The 5,170-nt window shown below is 49.8% G+C and overlaps 1 long non-coding RNA gene across 1 annotated transcript; it reads right to left on the bottom strand.

The window, feature by feature from the left end:
• Positions 1-1,495: 1,495 nt before the first annotated feature.
• Positions 1,496-4,829, bottom strand: LOC147976654 (uncharacterized). The gene is made up of 3 exons (XR_015602163.1): positions 4,499-4,829; positions 3,103-3,177; positions 1,496-1,801 (listed from the first exon to the last, which is right to left on the bottom strand). It is a non-coding gene; the product is annotated as an uncharacterized LOC147976654 (long non-coding RNA).
• Positions 4,830-5,170: the final 341 nt, after the last annotated feature.

Here is a 5,170-nt window from a genome sequence, read left to right on the forward strand (position 1 = left end):
ATAGCAACAAACTAAACGATCAAGTGCTAAGCTAATGGAATGGGTCAAGTCAATCACATCATTCTCCTAATGATGTGATCCCGTTAATCAAATGACAACTCATGTCTATGGTTAGGAAACATAACCATCTTCGATCAACGAGCTAGTCAAGTAGAGGCATACTAGTGACACTCTGTTTGTCTATGTATTCACACATGTATTATGTTTCCGGTTAATACAATTCTAGCATGAATAATAAACATTTATCATGATATAAGGAAATAAATAATAACTTTATTATTGCCTCTAGGGCATATTTCCTTCACTCTCCCACTTGCACTAGAGTCAATAATCTAGATTACACAGTAATGATTCTAACACCCATGGAGCCTTGGTGCTGATCATGTTTTGCTCGTGGAAGAGGCTTAGTCAGCGGGTCTGCAACATTCAGATCCGTATGTATCTTGCAAATTTCTATGTCTCCCACTTGGACTAAATCCCGAATGGAATTGAAGCGTCTCTTGATGTGCTTGGTTCTCTTGTGAAATCTGGATTCCTTCACCAAGGCAATTGCACCAGTATTGTCACAAAAGATTTTCATTGGACCCGATGCACTAGGTATGACACCTAGATCGGATATGAACTCCTTAATCCAGACTCCTTCATTTGCTGCTTCCGAAGCAGCTATGTACTCCGCTTCACATGTAGATCCCGCCACGACGCTTTGTTTAGAAATGCACCAACTGACAGCTCCACCGTTCAGTATAAACACGTATCCGGTTTGCGATTTAGAATCGTCCGGATCAGTGTCAAAGCTTGCATCAACGTAACCATTTATGATGAGCTCTTTGTCACCTACATATATGGGAAACATATCCTTAGTCCTTTTTAGGTATTTCAGGATGTTCTTGGCCGCTGTCCAGTGATCCACTCCTGGATTACTTTGGATATTTCGGGAAACAACGACGAGTATTTCGGGAAACAACGACGAGTATTTCGGGGTATCTTGTAATAAACTGGGGATGAATGTAAGAATACCAACTGCAAGTAGTTACCCATAAGGGTTGACAGTGGAAGGGGAATTGCAAACGCGACGAACACAAGTTCTCGGGTTAACAGCGGAGAGTATCTTCAGGGTCTTCCCGTGCAGCAGACGATCATCAGTAATAAGGGGCTCTCCGGGTGAAAGTGATAACGAGATCCTAATGTTAGATTTAGCAAAATTCATTTAACCCGAATAGAAGAGAGATCAGAGTTCCAGAGTATAGACAAGGAATAAAAGATCCTAATACCACCCAGATGGCGACGTGGGCCCGTAAGGCACACAGCCATGTTAGTAAAAAGTTTCGTAATGTCTAGACTTGACTTCGGCCAAGGAGTGTGGAAGGGGGATTCCTACAGGCAGTCGGCTCTGATACCAACTTGTGACGCCCCCGATTTGACCGTACACTAATCATGCACGCAAATGTGTACGATCAAGATCAAGGACTCACGGGAAGATATCACAACACAACTCTACAAATAAAATAAGTCATACAAGCATCATATTACAAGCCAGGGGCCTCGAGGGCTCGAATACAAGAGCTCGATCATAGACGAGTCAGCGGAAGCAACAATATCTGAGTACAGACATAAGTTAAACAAGGTTGCCTTAAGAAGGCTAGCACAAACTGGGATACAGATCGAAAGAGGCGCAGGCCTCCTGCCTGGGATCCTCCTAACTACTCCTGGTCGTCGTCAGCGGGCATCACGTAGTAGTAGGCACCTCCGGTGTAGTAGGAGTCGTCGTCGAAGGTGGCGTCTGGCTCCTGGGCTCCAACATCTGGTTGCGACAACCAGGTAGAAGGGATAGGGGGAAAAGAGGGAGAAAGCAACCGTGAGTACTCATCCAAAGTACTCGCAAGCAAGGAGCTACACTACATATGCATGGGTAAATGTGTAAAGGGCCATATCGGTGGACTGAACTGCAGAAAGCCAGAATAAGAGGGGGATAACTAATCCTGCCGAAGACTACGCTTCTGGCAGCCTCCATCTTGCAGCATGTAGAAGAGAGTAGATTGAAGTCCTCCAAGTAACATCGCATAGCATAACCCTAACCGCTGATCCTCCCCTCGTCGCCCTGTGAGAGAGCGATCACCGGTTGTATCTGGCACTTGGAAGGGTGTGTTTTATTAAGTATCCGGTTCTAGTTGTCATAAGGTCAAGGTACAACTCCAAGTCGTCCTGTTACCGAAGATCACGGCTATTCGAATAGATTAACTTCCCTGCATGGGTGCACCACATTCCCCAACACGCTCGATCCCATTTGGCCGGACACACTTTCCTGGGTCATGCCCGGCCTCGGAAGATCAACACGTCGCAGCCCCACCTAGACCAACAGAGAGGTCAGCACGCCGGTCTAAACCTAAGCGCCCAGGGGTCTGGGCCCATCGCCCTTAGCACACCTGCATGTTGCGAACGCGGCCGGAAGCAGAACTAGCCCCCTTAATACAAGAGCAGGCTTACGGTCCAATCCAGCGCGCGCCACTCAGTCGCTGACGTCACGAAGGCTTCGGCTGATACCACGACGCCGGGATACCCATAACTACTCCCGCGTAGATGGTTAGTGCGTATAGACCAGTAGCCAGACTCAGATCAAATACCAAGATCTCATTAAACGTGTTAAGTATCCACGAACGCCGACTAGGGCCAGGCCCACCTCTCTCCTAGGTGGTCTCAACCTGCCCTGTCGCTTCGCCTCAAAGTAACAGTCGGGGGCCGTCGGGAACTCAGGCCCACCACTACCTGGATGGAGCCACCTGCCCCTTCAGCCCCCATCTCCAAACAGTATCACCAGTAATGTAACAGTGTAAAGTAAATAGCATATGCCCGTGATCACCTCCCGAGGTGATCACGGCCCAGTAGTATAGCATGGCAGACGGACAAGAGTGTAGGGCCACTGATGGAACACTAGCATCCTATACTAAGCAGTAGGATAACAGGTAATGGTAACAACAGTAGTAACAAGGACAGGCTATGCATCAGGATAGGATTAACGGAAAGCAGTAACAAGCTACACTACTCTAATGCAAGCAGTATAGAGAAGAGTAGGCGATATCTGGTGATCAAGGGGGGGGGGCTTGCCTGGTTGCTCTGGCAAGAGAGAGGGGTCGTCAACACCGTAGTCGTACTGGGTAGCAGCGGCGTCGGTCTCGGTGTCTAGCGAGAGAAGAGGGGGGAAGAAACAATAAATATAATGCAAACAGATGCATAATGATGCATGACATGACAAAACGTGATGCTAGGTGTGCCCTAACGCGGTACGAGGGGGTACCGGTGAAGGGGGGAAACATCCGGAAAAGTATTCCCGGTGTTTCGCGTTCTCGGACAGATGAAACGGAGGGGGAAAGTTGCGTGTTCGCTATGCTAGGGATGTGTGGCGGATAAACGGGCTGCGTATTCGGATTCGCCTCGTCGTTCTGAGCAACTTTCATGTACAAAGTATTTCCATCCGAGATACGGTTTATTTTATATGATTTTTCAAAGTTTATAGTATTTTCTATGATTTTCTGGAATATTTTTATTTAATCTAATCCGAATTTGACCAAGTCAATTTGACTAGTCAAAAGGGAGGATGTGGCCCACATGTCATTGACACATAATTTAATTGATGGATAAACTAAAATGGAGGGGTTAAATTAACATAAGGGGCCACATGTCATAGGCTAGCAATTATCCAAAGTACTAATTAGTCTAACTACTCATTAGCTACTAACCTAAATAGGGCCGGTCACATCCAGAGACACAGCCGGCCACACACACGCTGCACACACACACAAGCACACTGGGCCGGCCAGAGGCACACAGCCGGCCACACACGGCGCGCACACACAGTGCTTGGGAGTAACTCTATTCCTTTTAACACAAGATAGCATTTTGTGATTTTTGTAGAATTTAATCCATGCATTATCTGAAACAGGTCCAATGAAACAAAATGAGGCTTGTTACGTCTACTTTCCGTTCATATAATTTTTACCCATTTTAGGACTTGCCTTATCGCTGTTTAGTGGCAGTTTAGAAGGCTAGTCATTGTAGAAATACAAAAGCTAGCTACTGCTACAGTAACTGAATGTTACTGTAGCCGTGTAGCATAGCAGACAGCGGCTGCGGGAGCAGCGAAGCAGGCGGCATGCACACGGCCGCGCATGCTGGGCGCAGGGTGGGACGGACGCGAGGCGTGGGCAGCCGCGGCGCGAGCAGTGGCACGGGGTGAGCGCGGCCACGGCTTCGGCGGCGACCAGAGCAGACTGCAGCAACGCAGCAGCAGTAGGCAACAGTGGGCGGGCACGGGGCGTCAGAGACGGGCCGCGGAAGAGGCGCTGCAGGGCGCGTACTGCAGTGTGGACGCAGGGGCGGACGGTGTGCGAGCGCGTGCGGGAGGAGAGCTCCGGCCACGGCGGACTGCGGAGCCGAAGTTCGCGGGTAACGGTGCTACGGCGACTACGACGACGAGGGAAAGGGGGAACGGGGTGGTGCTCACCGAGCAGGCGCAAGGAGGCCCATCGAGTGGCTTAGGAGCAGCAGAGGTGACCGGCGTCGTCGTGGTTCGTCGGCGACCCGAGGAGGAAGAAGCTTTGATCCGGCGCTGCAGCGTGAGGAGCTCCAACGGGGTGGCACCAGTTGATGCAGAGGAAGACGACGAAGCGGACGGACGCAGTCCTAGGCGGTCGGGGGCATGGTGGCCGCGGTAGGACGAGATGGCCGGCGACGCGGGCGCACGACGAGGTGGGTCTGGACCACGAGGGAGTGACGAGGAAGAGAGGGGGCGTGGGAAAAATATCTGCGCAGGGGGAGTGAAGCTGACGAGGCCGCGAGGGGGGGGCGCCTGCCTTATCCCCTCGCCGACGCCGACGAGGTGGTTCAGCGGGGCGTCGCTCCTGTTGCGACCGCGCCAGGGGAACAGGGGAGTAGGCGACCGGTGGGGGCTAGGTGGGCCAGCTGGCTGAGCTGGGCCGAGGCCCAGGGGCTTCTCTTATTTATTTAACCTTTTGGATCTCTTGTCTTTTTTTTAATTACATTTCTATTTTTCTTTTAGTTTCATTTTATTTATTTATTTTAGTTTTGTAAAACATAAATTTTAGCATCTAAATTAGTAGTAATAATTAGGCCACTGCCACAAAAGTTTAACACTACAATAAAACAGATTTGTATT

Source organism: Triticum urartu, chromosome 4A, assembly GCF_056163025.1.
Source record: "Triticum urartu cultivar PI428250 chromosome 4A, HENAU_Tu73, whole genome shotgun sequence".
NCBI lineage: Eukaryota > Viridiplantae > Streptophyta > Magnoliopsida > Poales > Poaceae > Triticum > Triticum urartu.